The sequence below is a fragment of the Schistocerca piceifrons genome, chromosome 5, assembly GCF_021461385.2.
Source record: "Schistocerca piceifrons isolate TAMUIC-IGC-003096 chromosome 5, iqSchPice1.1, whole genome shotgun sequence".
Lineage (NCBI taxonomy): Eukaryota > Metazoa > Arthropoda > Insecta > Orthoptera > Acrididae > Schistocerca > Schistocerca piceifrons.
Genome location: NC_060142.1, coordinates 119,442,383 through 119,458,641, shown reverse-complemented (window position 1 = coordinate 119,458,641; position 16,259 = coordinate 119,442,383). Strand labels below are relative to the sequence as shown.

Sequence of the window (16,259 nt, the reverse complement as noted above, 5' to 3'; positions counted from 1 at the left end):
GTTGGGAGAGAAGCCGAACGCGAATTCTGCCGTGCTCCTACATTACACGAGTGCCAACGGCCATACAATGATGAATACACCGGTTCTCGTCCGATCACCGAAGTTAAGCATCATCTGGCCCGATTAGTACTTGGATGGGTGACCGCCTGGGAAACCCGGGTGCTGTTGGCTCTCCTTCTTTTTTTTTTTCTTCCTTTTTGTGTCGCTACTCCTGCCAGCCCTCTTTTCACTTCTGTTGTGACAAATACGTTTCCTCAAGCATTTTAAACTACTGTGATGGTACGAAAACAAAAAAAAAAAAAAAAATGAACCAATAAAAAATGGTACTGTTGGCTCCCATGCATTTTTCCCTTTTTAAGTCGCCACCCTGCCAGCAGTCTTCTCATACTACCTTTCTGTTGTGACAAAGATGCTTTCTTAAGCATTTTAAACTAATGCAACGGTACGATAATGCGGTAATTAACTCAGTTTGAGGGAGAATGTGCTAACGAAGTTTGCCGGGAAGTCTTTGAAAACGACGAAACAGCACGAATCTGCAGGTGAGCCCCGAAATGCGTCAGCGCCATTGTTGGGCAGCACTGTACAGTTCCAAATTTGATTTGTAATCATAAATTTATTCTTTAGTAGCGTCGTCTAGTCCCGCAGACGTTTGTCGTGCTTGCGCCGTCATATGGACCACGACCCGAGCGGCAGCGAGCGGCAGTCGAGCAAAGTCGGGACAAGTCGGGACGGGGACAGGGATAGGAATGGTGCGAATGCACTGCGAACTACGCAGACACCTGGTGTGAGGCGAGGCGAGGAAGCCCATATCGCTACCAGCGGCGCCCTGCAGCACGACACTGCCACACCCCGCACAGGCCCTCCGCTGGACACCAGGGACAAGATGCGTCCTCCGCTAGTGTCGAAGGCTGCACGCGCCCAGCGAATGACAGGAGGTGCAACGAGCAGCAATGCGTCTCACACACGCGGCGGTGCGCCCGCTAATTCCGCCGTCGCTCTGCTGGGACGCCGGGCGCGCCCTCCGCGCCGTCCTCGAGGAACTGGCTGTTGCAGAAGGAAGTGCTTTCGTCAAATGCGGCGGAAAACTAACATTTTGTGTGTTGGGAGAGAAGCCGAACGCGAATTCTGCCGTGCTCCTACATTACACGAGTGCCAACGGCCATACAATGATGAATACACCGGTTCTCGTCCGATCACCGAAGTTAAGCATCATCTGGCCCGATTAGTACTTGGATGGGTGACCGCCTGGGAAACCCGGGTGCTGTTGGCTCTCCTTCTTTTTTTTTTTCTTCCTTTTTGTGTCGCTACTCCTGCCAGCCCTCTTTTCACTTCTGTTGTGACAAATACGTTTCCTCAAGCATTTTAAACTACTGTGATGGTACGAAAACAAAAAAAAAAAAAAATGAACCAATAAAAAATGGTACTGTTGGCTCCCATGCATTTTTCCCTTTTTAAGTCGCCACCCTGCCAGCAGTCTTCTCATACTACCTTTCTGTTGTGACAAAGATGCTTTCTTAAGCATTTTAAACTAATGCAACGGTACGATAATGCGGTAATTAACTCAGTTTGAGGGAGAATGTGCTAACGAAGTTTGCCGGGAAGTCTTTGAAAACGACGAAACAGCACGAATCTGCAGGTGAGCCCCGAAATGCGTCAGCGCCATTGTTGGGCAGCACTGTACAGTTCCAAATTTGATTTGTAATCATAAATTTATTCTTTAGTAGCGTCGTCTAGTCCCGCAGACGTTTGTCGTGCTTGCGCCGTCATATGGACCACGACCCGAGCGGCAGCGAGCGGCAGTCGAGCAAAGTCGGGACAAGTCGGGACGGGGACAGGGATAGGAATGGTGCGAATGCACTGCGAACTACGCAGACACCTGGTGTGAGGCGAGGCGAGGAAGCCCATATCGCTACCAGCGGCGCCCTGCAGCACGACACTGCCACACCCCGCACAGGCCCTCCGCTGGACACCAGGGACAAGATGCGTCCTCCGCTAGTGTCGAAGGCTGCACGCGCCCAGCGAATGACAGGAGGTGCAACGAGCAGCAATGCGTCTCACACACGCGGCGGTGCGCCCGCTAATTCCGCCGTCGCTCTGCTGGGACGCCGGGCGCGCCCTCCGCGCCGTCCTCGAGGAACTGGCTGTTGCAGAAGGAAGTGCTTTCGTCAAATGCGGCGGAAAACTAACATTTTGTGTGTTGGGAGAGAAGCCGAACGCGAATTCTGCCGTGCTCCTACATTACACGAGTGCCAACGGCCATACAATGATGAATACACCGGTTCTCGTCCGATCACCGAAGTTAAGCATCATCTGGCCCGATTAGTACTTGGATGGGTGACCGCCTGGGAAACCCGGGTGCTGTTGGCTCTCCTTCTTTTTTTTTTTCTTCCTTTTTGTGTCGCTACTCCTGCCAGCCCTCTTTTCACTTCTGTTGTGACAAATACGTTTCCTCAAGCATTTTAAACTACTGTGATGGTACGAAAACAAAAAAAAAAAAAAAAAATGAACCAATAAAAAATGGTACTGTTGGCTCCCATGCATTTTTCCCTTTTTAAGTCGCCACCCTGCCAGCAGTCTTCTCATACTACCTTTCTGTTGTGACAAAGATGCTTTCTTAAGCATTTTAAACTAATGCAACGGTACGATAATGCGGTAATTAACTCAGTTTGAGGGAGAATGTGCTAACGAAGTTTGCCGGGAAGTCTTTGAAAACGACGAAACAGCACGAATCTGCAGGTGAGCCCCGAAATGCGTCAGCGCCATTGTTGGGCAGCACTGTACAGTTCCAAATTTGATTTGTAATCATAAATTTATTCTTTAGTAGCGTCGTCTAGTCCCGCAGACGTTTGTCGTGCTTGCGCCGTCATATGGACCACGACCCGAGCGGCAGCGAGCGGCAGTCGAGCAAAGTCGGGACAAGTCGGGACGGGGACAGGGATAGGAATGGTGCGAATGCACTGCGAACTACGCAGACACCTGGTGTGAGGCGAGGCGAGGAAGCCCATATCGCTACCAGCGGCGCCCTGCAGCACGACACTGCCACACCCCGCACAGGCCCTCCGCTGGACACCAGGGACAAGATGCGTCCTCCGCTAGTGTCGAAGGCTGCACGCGCCCAGCGAATGACAGGAGGTGCAACGAGCAGCAATGCGTCTCACACACGCGGCGGTGCGCCCGCTAATTCCGCCGTCGCTCTGCTGGGACGCCGGGCGCGCCCTCCGCGCCGTCCTCGAGGAACTGGCTGTTGCAGAAGGAAGTGCTTTCGTCAAATGCGGCGGAAAACTAACATTTTGTGTGTTGGGAGAGAAGCCGAACGCGAATTCTGCCGTGCTCCTACATTACACGAGTGCCAACGGCCATACAATGATGAATACACCGGTTCTCGTCCGATCACCGAAGTTAAGCATCATCTGGCCCGATTAGTACTTGGATGGGTGACCGCCTGGGAAACCCGGGTGCTGTTGGCTCTCCTTCTTTTTTTTTTTCTTCCTTTTTGTGTCGCTACTCCTGCCAGCCCTCTTTTCACTTCTGTTGTGACAAATACGTTTCCTCAAGCATTTTAAACTACTGTGATGGTACGAAAACAAAAAAAAAAAAAAAAATGAACCAATAAAAAATGGTACTGTTGGCTCCCATGCATTTTTCCCTTTTTAAGTCGCCACCCTGCCAGCAGTCTTCTCATACTACCTTTCTGTTGTGACAAAGATGCTTTCTTAAGCATTTTAAACTAATGCAACGGTACGATAATGCGGTAATTAACTCAGTTTGAGGGAGAATGTGCTAACGAAGTTTGCCGGGAAGTCTTTGAAAACGACGAAACAGCACGAATCTGCAGGTGAGCCCCGAAATGCGTCAGCGCCATTGTTGGGCAGCACTGTACAGTTCCAAATTTGATTTGTAATCATAAATTTATTCTTTAGTAGCGTCGTCTAGTCCCGCAGACGTTTGTCGTGCTTGCGCCGTCATATGGACCACGACCCGAGCGGCAGCGAGCGGCAGTCGAGCAAAGTCGGGACAAGTCGGGACGGGGACAGGGATAGGAATGGTGCGAATGCACTGCGAACTACGCAGACACCTGGTGTGAGGCGAGGCGAGGAAGCCCATATCGCTACCAGCGGCGCCCTGCAGCACGACACTGCCACACCCCGCACAGGCCCTCCGCTGGACACCAGGGACAAGATGCGTCCTCCGCTAGTGTCGAAGGCTGCACGCGCCCAGCGAATGACAGGAGGTGCAACGAGCAGCAATGCGTCTCACACACGCGGCGGTGCGCCCGCTAATTCCGCCGTCGCTCTGCTGGGACGCCGGGCGCGCCCTCCGCGCCGTCCTCGAGGAACTGGCTGTTGCAGAAGGAAGTGCTTTCGTCAAATGCGGCGGAAAACTAACATTTTGTGTGTTGGGAGAGAAGCCGAACGCGAATTCTGCCGTGCTCCTACATTACACGAGTGCCAACGGCCATACAATGATGAATACACCGGTTCTCGTCCGATCACCGAAGTTAAGCATCATCTGGCCCGATTAGTACTTGGATGGGTGACCGCCTGGGAAACCCGGGTGCTGTTGGCTCTCCTTCTTTTTTTTTTTCTTCCTTTTTGTGTCGCTACTCCTGCCAGCCCTCTTTTCACTTCTGTTGTGACAAATACGTTTCCTCAAGCATTTTAAACTACTGTGATGGTACGAAAACAAAAAAAAAAAAAAAATGAACCAATAAAAAATGGTACTGTTGGCTCCCATGCATTTTTCCCTTTTTAAGTCGCCACCCTGCCAGCAGTCTTCTCATACTACCTTTCTGTTGTGACAAAGATGCTTTCTTAAGCATTTTAAACTAATGCAACGGTACGATAATGCGGTAATTAACTCAGTTTGAGGGAGAATGTGCTAACGAAGTTTGCCGGGAAGTCTTTGAAAACGACGAAACAGCACGAATCTGCAGGTGAGCCCCGAAATGCGTCAGCGCCATTGTTGGGCAGCACTGTACAGTTCCAAATTTGATTTGTAATCATAAATTTATTCTTTAGTAGCGTCGTCTAGTCCCGCAGACGTTTGTCGTGCTTGCGCCGTCATATGGACCACGACCCGAGCGGCAGCGAGCGGCAGTCGAGCAAAGTCGGGACAAGTCGGGACGGGGACAGGGATAGGAATGGTGCGAATGCACTGCGAACTACGCAGACACCTGGTGTGAGGCGAGGCGAGGAAGCCCATATCGCTACCAGCGGCGCCCTGCAGCACGACACTGCCACACCCCGCACAGGCCCTCCGCTGGACACCAGGGACAAGATGCGTCCTCCGCTAGTGTCGAAGGCTGCACGCGCCCAGCGAATGACAGGAGGTGCAACGAGCAGCAATGCGTCTCACACACGCGGCGGTGCGCCCGCTAATTCCGCCGTCGCTCTGCTGGGACGCCGGGCGCGCCCTCCGCGCCGTCCTCGAGGAACTGGCTGTTGCAGAAGGAAGTGCTTTCGTCAAATGCGGCGGAAAACTAACATTTTGTGTGTTGGGAGAGAAGCCGAACGCGAATTCTGCCGTGCTCCTACATTACACGAGTGCCAACGGCCATACAATGATGAATACACCGGTTCTCGTCCGATCACCGAAGTTAAGCATCATCTGGCCCGATTAGTACTTGGATGGGTGACCGCCTGGGAAACCCGGGTGCTGTTGGCTCTCCTTCTTTTTTTTTTTCTTCCTTTTTGTGTCGCTACTCCTGCCAGCCCTCTTTTCACTTCTGTTGTGACAAATACGTTTCCTCAAGCATTTTAAACTACTGTGATGGTACGAAAACAAAAAAAAAAAAAAAAATGAACCAATAAAAAATGGTACTGTTGGCTCCCATGCATTTTTCCCTTTTTAAGTCGCCACCCTGCCAGCAGTCTTCTCATACTACCTTTCTGTTGTGACAAAGATGCTTTCTTAAGCATTTTAAACTAATGCAACGGTACGATAATGCGGTAATTAACTCAGTTTGAGGGAGAATGTGCTAACGAAGTTTGCCGGGAAGTCTTTGAAAACGACGAAACAGCACGAATCTGCAGGTGAGCCCCGAAATGCGTCAGCGCCATTGTTGGGCAGCACTGTACAGTTCCAAATTTGATTTGTAATCATAAATTTATTCTTTAGTAGCGTCGTCTAGTCCCGCAGACGTTTGTCGTGCTTGCGCCGTCATATGGACCACGACCCGAGCGGCAGCGAGCGGCAGTCGAGCAAAGTCGGGACAAGTCGGGACGGGGACAGGGATAGGAATGGTGCGAATGCACTGCGAACTACGCAGACACCTGGTGTGAGGCGAGGCGAGGAAGCCCATATCGCTACCAGCGGCGCCCTGCAGCACGACACTGCCACACCCCGCACAGGCCCTCCGCTGGACACCAGGGACAAGATGCGTCCTCCGCTAGTGTCGAAGGCTGCACGCGCCCAGCGAATGACAGGAGGTGCAACGAGCAGCAATGCGTCTCACACACGCGGCGGTGCGCCCGCTAATTCCGCCGTCGCTCTGCTGGGACGCCGGGCGCGCCCTCCGCGCCGTCCTCGAGGAACTGGCTGTTGCAGAAGGAAGTGCTTTCGTCAAATGCGGCGGAAAACTAACATTTTGTGTGTTGGGAGAGAAGCCGAACGCGAATTCTGCCGTGCTCCTACATTACACGAGTGCCAACGGCCATACAATGATGAATACACCGGTTCTCGTCCGATCACCGAAGTTAAGCATCATCTGGCCCGATTAGTACTTGGATGGGTGACCGCCTGGGAAACCCGGGTGCTGTTGGCTCTCCTTCTTTTTTTTTTTCTTCCTTTTTGTGTCGCTACTCCTGCCAGCCCTCTTTTCACTTCTGTTGTGACAAATACGTTTCCTCAAGCATTTTAAACTACTGTGATGGTACGAAAACAAAAAAAAAAAAAAAATGAACCAATAAAAAATGGTACTGTTGGCTCCCATGCATTTTTCCCTTTTTAAGTCGCCACCCTGCCAGCAGTCTTCTCATACTACCTTTCTGTTGTGACAAAGATGCTTTCTTAAGCATTTTAAACTAATGCAACGGTACGATAATGCGGTAATTAACTCAGTTTGAGGGAGAATGTGCTAACGAAGTTTGCCGGGAAGTCTTTGAAAACGACGAAACAGCACGAATCTGCAGGTGAGCCCCGAAATGCGTCAGCGCCATTGTTGGGCAGCACTGTACAGTTCCAAATTTGATTTGTAATCATAAATTTATTCTTTAGTAGCGTCGTCTAGTCCCGCAGACGTTTGTCGTGCTTGCGCCGTCATATGGACCACGACCCGAGCGGCAGCGAGCGGCAGTCGAGCAAAGTCGGGACAAGTCGGGACGGGGACAGGGATAGGAATGGTGCGAATGCACTGCGAACTACGCAGACACCTGGTGTGAGGCGAGGCGAGGAAGCCCATATCGCTACCAGCGGCGCCCTGCAGCACGACACTGCCACACCCCGCACAGGCCCTCCGCTGGACACCAGGGACAAGATGCGTCCTCCGCTAGTGTCGAAGGCTGCACGCGCCCAGCGAATGACAGGAGGTGCAACGAGCAGCAATGCGTCTCACACACGCGGCGGTGCGCCCGCTAATTCCGCCGTCGCTCTGCTGGGACGCCGGGCGCGCCCTCCGCGCCGTCCTCGAGGAACTGGCTGTTGCAGAAGGAAGTGCTTTCGTCAAATGCGGCGGAAAACTAACATTTTGTGTGTTGGGAGAGAAGCCGAACGCGAATTCTGCCGTGCTCCTACATTACACGAGTGCCAACGGCCATACAATGATGAATACACCGGTTCTCGTCCGATCACCGAAGTTAAGCATCATCTGGCCCGATTAGTACTTGGATGGGTGACCGCCTGGGAAACCCGGGTGCTGTTGGCTCTCCTTCTTTTTTTTTTTCTTCCTTTTTGTGTCGCTACTCCTGCCAGCCCTCTTTTCACTTCTGTTGTGACAAATACGTTTCCTCAAGCATTTTAAACTACTGTGATGGTACGAAAACAAAAAAAAAAAAAAAAATGAACCAATAAAAAATGGTACTGTTGGCTCCCATGCATTTTTCCCTTTTTAAGTCGCCACCCTGCCAGCAGTCTTCTCATACTACCTTTCTGTTGTGACAAAGATGCTTTCTTAAGCATTTTAAACTAATGCAACGGTACGATAATGCGGTAATTAACTCAGTTTGAGGGAGAATGTGCTAACGAAGTTTGCCGGGAAGTCTTTGAAAACGACGAAACAGCACGAATCTGCAGGTGAGCCCCGAAATGCGTCAGCGCCATTGTTGGGCAGCACTGTACAGTTCCAAATTTGATTTGTAATCATAAATTTATTCTTTAGTAGCGTCGTCTAGTCCCGCAGACGTTTGTCGTGCTTGCGCCGTCATATGGACCACGACCCGAGCGGCAGCGAGCGGCAGTCGAGCAAAGTCGGGACAAGTCGGGACGGGGACAGGGATAGGAATGGTGCGAATGCACTGCGAACTACGCAGACACCTGGTGTGAGGCGAGGCGAGGAAGCCCATATCGCTACCAGCGGCGCCCTGCAGCACGACACTGCCACACCCCGCACAGGCCCTCCGCTGGACACCAGGGACAAGATGCGTCCTCCGCTAGTGTCGAAGGCTGCACGCGCCCAGCGAATGACAGGAGGTGCAACGAGCAGCAATGCGTCTCACACACGCGGCGGTGCGCCCGCTAATTCCGCCGTCGCTCTGCTGGGACGCCGGGCGCGCCCTCCGCGCCGTCCTCGAGGAACTGGCTGTTGCAGAAGGAAGTGCTTTCGTCAAATGCGGCGGAAAACTAACATTTTGTGTGTTGGGAGAGAAGCCGAACGCGAATTCTGCCGTGCTCCTACATTACACGAGTGCCAACGGCCATACAATGATGAATACACCGGTTCTCGTCCGATCACCGAAGTTAAGCATCATCTGGCCCGATTAGTACTTGGATGGGTGACCGCCTGGGAAACCCGGGTGCTGTTGGCTCTCCTTCTTTTTTTTTTTCTTCCTTTTTGTGTCGCTACTCCTGCCAGCCCTCTTTTCACTTCTGTTGTGACAAATACGTTTCCTCAAGCATTTTAAACTACTGTGATGGTACGAAAACAAAAAAAAAAAAAAAAATGAACCAATAAAAAATGGTACTGTTGGCTCCCATGCATTTTTCCCTTTTTAAGTCGCCACCCTGCCAGCAGTCTTCTCATACTACCTTTCTGTTGTGACAAAGATGCTTTCTTAAGCATTTTAAACTAATGCAACGGTACGATAATGCGGTAATTAACTCAGTTTGAGGGAGAATGTGCTAACGAAGTTTGCCGGGAAGTCTTTGAAAACGACGAAACAGCACGAATCTGCAGGTGAGCCCCGAAATGCGTCAGCGCCATTGTTGGGCAGCACTGTACAGTTCCAAATTTGATTTGTAATCATAAATTTATTCTTTAGTAGCGTCGTCTAGTCCCGCAGACGTTTGTCGTGCTTGCGCCGTCATATGGACCACGACCCGAGCGGCAGCGAGCGGCAGTCGAGCAAAGTCGGGACAAGTCGGGACGGGGACAGGGATAGGAATGGTGCGAATGCACTGCGAACTACGCAGACACCTGGTGTGAGGCGAGGCGAGGAAGCCCATATCGCTACCAGCGGCGCCCTGCAGCACGACACTGCCACACCCCGCACAGGCCCTCCGCTGGACACCAGGGACAAGATGCGTCCTCCGCTAGTGTCGAAGGCTGCACGCGCCCAGCGAATGACAGGAGGTGCAACGAGCAGCAATGCGTCTCACACACGCGGCGGTGCGCCCGCTAATTCCGCCGTCGCTCTGCTGGGACGCCGGGCGCGCCCTCCGCGCCGTCCTCGAGGAACTGGCTGTTGCAGAAGGAAGTGCTTTCGTCAAATGCGGCGGAAAACTAACATTTTGTGTGTTGGGAGAGAAGCCGAACGCGAATTCTGCCGTGCTCCTACATTACACGAGTGCCAACGGCCATACAATGATGAATACACCGGTTCTCGTCCGATCACCGAAGTTAAGCATCATCTGGCCCGATTAGTACTTGGATGGGTGACCGCCTGGGAAACCCGGGTGCTGTTGGCTCTCCTTCTTTTTTTTTTTCTTCCTTTTTGTGTCGCTACTCCTGCCAGCCCTCTTTTCACTTCTGTTGTGACAAATACGTTTCCTCAAGCATTTTAAACTACTGTGATGGTACGAAAACAAAAAAAAAAAAAAAAATGAACCAATAAAAAATGGTACTGTTGGCTCCCATGCATTTTTCCCTTTTTAAGTCGCCACCCTGCCAGCAGTCTTCTCATACTACCTTTCTGTTGTGACAAAGATGCTTTCTTAAGCATTTTAAACTAATGCAACGGTACGATAATGCGGTAATTAACTCAGTTTGAGGGAGAATGTGCTAACGAAGTTTGCCGGGAAGTCTTTGAAAACGACGAAACAGCACGAATCTGCAGGTGAGCCCCGAAATGCGTCAGCGCCATTGTTGGGCAGCACTGTACAGTTCCAAATTTGATTTGTAATCATAAATTTATTCTTTAGTAGCGTCGTCTAGTCCCGCAGACGTTTGTCGTGCTTGCGCCGTCATATGGACCACGACCCGAGCGGCAGCGAGCGGCAGTCGAGCAAAGTCGGGACAAGTCGGGACGGGGACAGGGATAGGAATGGTGCGAATGCACTGCGAACTACGCAGACACCTGGTGTGAGGCGAGGCGAGGAAGCCCATATCGCTACCAGCGGCGCCCTGCAGCACGACACTGCCACACCCCGCACAGGCCCTCCGCTGGACACCAGGGACAAGATGCGTCCTCCGCTAGTGTCGAAGGCTGCACGCGCCCAGCGAATGACAGGAGGTGCAACGAGCAGCAATGCGTCTCACACACGCGGCGGTGCGCCCGCTAATTCCGCCGTCGCTCTGCTGGGACGCCGGGCGCGCCCTCCGCGCCGTCCTCGAGGAACTGGCTGTTGCAGAAGGAAGTGCTTTCGTCAAATGCGGCGGAAAACTAACATTTTGTGTGTTGGGAGAGAAGCCGAACGCGAATTCTGCCGTGCTCCTACATTACACGAGTGCCAACGGCCATACAATGATGAATACACCGGTTCTCGTCCGATCACCGAAGTTAAGCATCATCTGGCCCGATTAGTACTTGGATGGGTGACCGCCTGGGTAACCCGGGTGCTGTTGGCTCTCCTTCTTTTTTTTTTTCTTCCTTTTTGTGTCGCTACTCCTGCCAGCCCTCTTTTCACTTCTGTTGTGACAAATACGTTTCCTCAAGCATTTTAAACTACTGTGATGGTACGAAAACAAAAAAAAAAAAAAAAATGAACCAATAAAAAATGGTACTGTTGGCTCCCATGCATTTTTCCCTTTTTAAGTCGCCACCCTGCCAGCAGTCTTCTCATACTACCTTTCTGTTGTGACAAAGATGCTTTCTTAAGCATTTTAAACTAATGCAACGGTACGATAATGCGGTAATTAACTCAGTTTGAGGGAGAATGTGCTAACGAAGTTTGCCGGGAAGTCTTTGAAAACGACGAAACAGCACGAATCTGCAGGTGAGCCCCGAAATGCGTCAGCGCCATTGTTGGGCAGCACTGTACAGTTCCAAATTTGATTTGTAATCATAAATTTATTCTTTAGTAGCGTCGTCTAGTCCCGCAGACGTTTGTCGTGCTTGCGCCGTCATATGGACCACGACCCGAGCGGCAGCGAGCGGCAGTCGAGCAAAGTCGGGACAAGTCGGGACGGGGACAGGGATAGGAATGGTGCGAATGCACTGCGAACTACGCAGACACCTGGTGTGAGGCGAGGCGAGGAAGCCCATATCGCTACCAGCGGCGCCCTGCAGCACGACACTGCCACACCCCGCACAGGCCCTCCGCTGGACACCAGGGACAAGATGCGTCCTCCGCTAGTGTCGAAGGCTGCACGCGCCCAGCGAATGACAGGAGGTGCAACGAGCAGCAATGCGTCTCACACACGCGGCGGTGCGCCCGCTAATTCCGCCGTCGCTCTGCTGGGACGCCGGGCGCGCCCTCCGCGCCGTCCTCGAGGAACTGGCTGTTGCAGAAGGAAGTGCTTTCGTCAAATGCGGCGGAAAACTAACATTTTGTGTGTTGGGAGAGAAGCCGAACGCGAATTCTGCCGTGCTCCTACATTACACGAGTGCCAACGGCCATACAATGATGAATACACCGGTTCTCGTCCGATCACCGAAGTTAAGCATCATCTGGCCCGATTAGTACTTGGATGGGTGACCGCCTGGGAAACCCGGGTGCTGTTGGCTCTCCTTCTTTTTTTTTTTCTTCCTTTTTGTGTCGCTACTCCTGCCAGCCCTCTTTTCACTTCTGTTGTGACAAATACGTTTCCTCAAGCATTTTAAACTACTGTGATGGTACGAAAACAAAAAAAAAAAAAAAATGAACCAATAAAAAATGGTACTGTTGGCTCCCATGCATTTTTCCCTTTTTAAGTCGCCACCCTGCCAGCAGTCTTCTCATACTACCTTTCTGTTGTGACAAAGATGCTTTCTTAAGCATTTTAAACTAATGCAACGGTACGATAATGCGGTAATTAACTCAGTTTGAGGGAGAATGTGCTAACGAAGTTTGCCGGGAAGTCTTTGAAAACGACGAAACAGCACGAATCTGCAGGTGAGCCCCGAAATGCGTCAGCGCCATTGTTGGGCAGCACTGTACAGTTCCAAATTTGATTTGTAATCATAAATTTATTCTTTAGTAGCGTCGTCTAGTCCCGCAGACGTTTGTCGTGCTTGCGCCGTCATATGGACCACGACCCGAGCGGCAGCGAGCGGCAGTCGAGCAAAGTCGGGACAAGTCGGGACGGGGACAGGGATAGGAATGGTGCGAATGCACTGCGAACTACGCAGACACCTGGTGTGAGGCGAGGCGAGGAAGCCCATATCGCTACCAGCGGCGCCCTGCAGCACGACACTGCCACACCCCGCACAGGCCCTCCGCTGGACACCAGGGACAAGATGCGTCCTCCGCTAGTGTCGAAGGCTGCACGCGCCCAGCGAATGACAGGAGGTGCAACGAGCAGCAATGCGTCTCACACACGCGGCGGTGCGCCCGCTAATTCCGCCGTCGCTCTGCTGGGACGCCGGGCGCGCCCTCCGCGCCGTCCTCGAGGAACTGGCTGTTGCAGAAGGAAGTGCTTTCGTCAAATGCGGCGGAAAACTAACATTTTGTGTGTTGGGAGAGAAGCCGAACGCGAATTCTGCCGTGCTCCTACATTACACGAGTGCCAACGGCCATACAATGATGAATACACCGGTTCTCGTCCGATCACCGAAGTTAAGCATCATCTGGCCCGATTAGTACTTGGATGGGTGACCGCCTGGGAAACCCGGGTGCTGTTGGCTCTCCTTCTTTTTTTTTTTCTTCCTTTTTGTGTCGCTACTCCTGCCAGCCCTCTTTTCACTTCTGTTGTGACAAATACGTTTCCTCAAGCATTTTAAACTACTGTGATGGTACGAAAACAAAAAAAAAAAAAAAAATGAACCAATAAAAAATGGTACTGTTGGCTCCCATGCATTTTTCCCTTTTTAAGTCGCCACCCTGCCAGCAGTCTTCTCATACTACCTTTCTGTTGTGACAAAGATGCTTTCTTAAGCATTTTAAACTAATGCAACGGTACGATAATGCGGTAATTAACTCAGTTTGAGGGAGAATGTGCTAACGAAGTTTGCCGGGAAGTCTTTGAAAACGACGAAACAGCACGAATCTGCAGGTGAGCCCCGAAATGCGTCAGCGCCATTGTTGGGCAGCACTGTACAGTTCCAAATTTGATTTGTAATCATAAATTTATTCTTTAGTAGCGTCGTCTAGTCCCGCAGACGTTTGTCGTGCTTGCGCCGTCATATGGACCACGACCCGAGCGGCAGCGAGCGGCAGTCGAGCAAAGTCGGGACAAGTCGGGACGGGGACAGGGATAGGAATGGTGCGAATGCACTGCGAACTACGCAGACACCTGGTGTGAGGCGAGGCGAGGAAGCCCATATCGCTACCAGCGGCGCCCTGCAGCACGACACTGCCACACCCCGCACAGGCCCTCCGCTGGACACCAGGGACAAGATGCGTCCTCCGCTAGTGTCGAAGGCTGCACGCGCCCAGCGAATGACAGGAGGTGCAACGAGCAGCAATGCGTCTCACACACGCGGCGGTGCGCCCGCTAATTCCGCCGTCGCTCTGCTGGGACGCCGGGCGCGCCCTCCGCGCCGTCCTCGAGGAACTGGCTGTTGCAGAAGGAAGTGCTTTCGTCAAATGCGGCGGAAAACTAACATTTTGTGTGTTGGGAGAGAAGCCGAACGCGAATTCTGCCGTGCTCCTACATTACACGAGTGCCAACGGCCATACAATGATGAATACACCGGTTCTCGTCCGATCACCGAAGTTAAGCATCATCTGGCCCGATTAGTACTTGGATGGGTGACCGCCTGGGAAACCCGGGTGCTGTTGGCTCTCCTTCTTTTTTTTTTTCTTCCTTTTTGTGTCGCTACTCCTGCCAGCCCTCTTTTCACTTCTGTTGTGACAAATACGTTTCCTCAAGCATTTTAAACTACTGTGATGGTACGAAAACAAAAAAAAAAAAAAAATGAACCAATAAAAAATGGTACTGTTGGCTCCCATGCATTTTTCCCTTTTTAAGTCGCCACCCTGCCAGCAGTCTTCTCATACTACCTTTCTGTTGTGACAAAGATGCTTTCTTAAGCATTTTAAACTAATGCAACGGTACGATAATGCGGTAATTAACTCAGTTTGAGGGAGAATGTGCTAACGAAGTTTGCCGGGAAGTCTTTGAAAACGACGAAACAGCACGAATCTGCAGGTGAGCCCCGAAATGCGTCAGCGCCATTGTTGGGCAGCACTGTACAGTTCCAAATTTGATTTGTAATCATAAATTTATTCTTTAGTAGCGTCGTCTAGTCCCGCAGACGTTTGTCGTGCTTGCGCCGTCATATGGACCACGACCCGAGCGGCAGCGAGCGGCAGTCGAGCAAAGTCGGGACAAGTCGGGACGGGGACAGGGATAGGAATGGTGCGAATGCACTGCGAACTACGCAGACACCTGGTGTGAGGCGAGGCGAGGAAGCCCATATCGCTACCAGCGGCGCCCTGCAGCACGACACTGCCACACCCCGCACAGGCCCTCCGCTGGACACCAGGGACAAGATGCGTCCTCCGCTAGTGTCGAAGGCTGCACGCGCCCAGCGAATGACAGGAGGTGCAACGAGCAGCAATGCGTCTCACACACGCGGCGGTGCGCCCGCTAATTCCGCCGTCGCTCTGCTGGGACGCCGGGCGCGCCCTCCGCGCCGTCCTCGAGGAACTGGCTGTTGCAGAAGGAAGTGCTTTCGTCAAATGCGGCGGAAAACTAACATTTTGTGTGTTGGGAGAGAAGCCGAACGCGAATTCTGCCGTGCTCCTACATTACACGAGTGCCAACGGCCATACAATGATGAATACACCGGTTCTCGTCCGATCACCGAAGTTAAGCATCATCTGGCCCGATTAGTACTTGGATGGGTGACCGCCTGGGAAACCCGGGTGCTGTTGGCTCTCCTTCTTTTTTTTTTTCTTCCTTTTTGTGTCGCTACTCCTGCCAGCCCTCTTTTCACTTCTGTTGTGACAAATACGTTTCCTCAAGCATTTTAAACTACTGTGATGGTACGAAAACAAAAAAAAAAAAAAAATGAACCAATAAAAAATGGTACTGTTGGCTCCCATGCATTTTTCCCTTTTTAAGTCGCCACCCTGCCAGCAGTCTTCTCATACTACCTTTCTGTTGTGACAAAGATGCTTTCTTAAGCATTTTAAACTAATGCAACGGTACGATAATGCGGTAATTAACTCAGTTTGAGGGAGAATGTGCTAACGAAGTTTGCCGGGAAGTCTTTGAAAACGACGAAACAGCACGAATCTGCAGGTGAGCCCCGAAATGCGTCAGCGCCATTGTTGGGCAGCACTGTACAGTTCCAAATTTGATTTGTAATCATAAATTTATTCTTTAGTAGCGTCGTCTAGTCCCGCAGACGTTTGTCGTGCTTGCGCCGTCATATGGACCACGACCCGAGCGGCAGCGAGCGGCAGTCGAGCAAAGTCGGGACAAGTCGGGACGGGGACAGGGATAGGAATGGTGCGAATGCACTGCGAACTACGCAGACACCTGGTGTGAGGCGAGGCGAGGAAGCCCATATCGCTACCAGCGGCGCCCTGCAGCACGACACTGCCACACCCCGCACAGGCCCTCCGCTGGACACCAGGGA

General features: G+C 51.9%; 15 non-coding genes across 15 annotated transcripts; all 15 read left to right on the top strand.

Moving 5' to 3' along the window:
• Positions 1 to 52: 52 nt before the first annotated feature.
• On the top strand, positions 53 to 171 carry LOC124799861. Its single transcript, XR_007017096.1, has one exon. It is a non-coding gene; the product is annotated as a 5S ribosomal RNA (ribosomal RNA).
• Positions 172 to 1,151: 980 nt separating this feature from the next.
• On the top strand, positions 1,152 to 1,270 carry LOC124799849. The gene has a single exon (XR_007017095.1). It is a non-coding gene; the product is annotated as a 5S ribosomal RNA (ribosomal RNA).
• A 978-nt stretch (positions 1,271 to 2,248) lies between these two features.
• LOC124799838 lies at positions 2,249 to 2,367 on the top strand. Its single transcript, XR_007017094.1, has one exon. It is a non-coding gene; the product is annotated as a 5S ribosomal RNA (ribosomal RNA).
• A 981-nt stretch (positions 2,368 to 3,348) lies between these two features.
• LOC124799827 lies at positions 3,349 to 3,467 on the top strand. The gene has a single exon (XR_007017093.1). It is a non-coding gene; the product is annotated as a 5S ribosomal RNA (ribosomal RNA).
• Positions 3,468 to 4,447: 980 nt separating this feature from the next.
• On the top strand, positions 4,448 to 4,566 carry LOC124799815. Its single transcript, XR_007017092.1, has one exon. It is a non-coding gene; the product is annotated as a 5S ribosomal RNA (ribosomal RNA).
• A 979-nt stretch (positions 4,567 to 5,545) lies between these two features.
• LOC124799803 lies at positions 5,546 to 5,664 on the top strand. Its single transcript, XR_007017090.1, has one exon. It is a non-coding gene; the product is annotated as a 5S ribosomal RNA (ribosomal RNA).
• A 980-nt stretch (positions 5,665 to 6,644) lies between these two features.
• Positions 6,645 to 6,763, top strand: LOC124799792. Its single transcript, XR_007017088.1, has one exon. It is a non-coding gene; the product is annotated as a 5S ribosomal RNA (ribosomal RNA).
• Positions 6,764 to 7,742: 979 nt separating this feature from the next.
• On the top strand, positions 7,743 to 7,861 carry LOC124799781. Its single transcript, XR_007017087.1, has one exon. It is a non-coding gene; the product is annotated as a 5S ribosomal RNA (ribosomal RNA).
• Positions 7,862 to 8,841: 980 nt separating this feature from the next.
• Positions 8,842 to 8,960, top strand: LOC124799770. Its single transcript, XR_007017086.1, has one exon. It is a non-coding gene; the product is annotated as a 5S ribosomal RNA (ribosomal RNA).
• A 980-nt stretch (positions 8,961 to 9,940) lies between these two features.
• On the top strand, positions 9,941 to 10,059 carry LOC124799757. The gene has a single exon (XR_007017084.1). It is a non-coding gene; the product is annotated as a 5S ribosomal RNA (ribosomal RNA).
• Positions 10,060 to 11,039: 980 nt separating this feature from the next.
• On the top strand, positions 11,040 to 11,158 carry LOC124799368. Its single transcript, XR_007017026.1, has one exon. It is a non-coding gene; the product is annotated as a 5S ribosomal RNA (ribosomal RNA).
• A 980-nt stretch (positions 11,159 to 12,138) lies between these two features.
• Positions 12,139 to 12,257, top strand: LOC124799745. The gene has a single exon (XR_007017083.1). It is a non-coding gene; the product is annotated as a 5S ribosomal RNA (ribosomal RNA).
• Positions 12,258 to 13,236: 979 nt separating this feature from the next.
• Positions 13,237 to 13,355, top strand: LOC124799683. The gene has a single exon (XR_007017058.1). It is a non-coding gene; the product is annotated as a 5S ribosomal RNA (ribosomal RNA).
• A 980-nt stretch (positions 13,356 to 14,335) lies between these two features.
• LOC124799671 lies at positions 14,336 to 14,454 on the top strand. Its single transcript, XR_007017057.1, has one exon. It is a non-coding gene; the product is annotated as a 5S ribosomal RNA (ribosomal RNA).
• Positions 14,455 to 15,433: 979 nt separating this feature from the next.
• LOC124799660 lies at positions 15,434 to 15,552 on the top strand. The gene has a single exon (XR_007017056.1). It is a non-coding gene; the product is annotated as a 5S ribosomal RNA (ribosomal RNA).
• Positions 15,553 to 16,259: the final 707 nt, after the last annotated feature.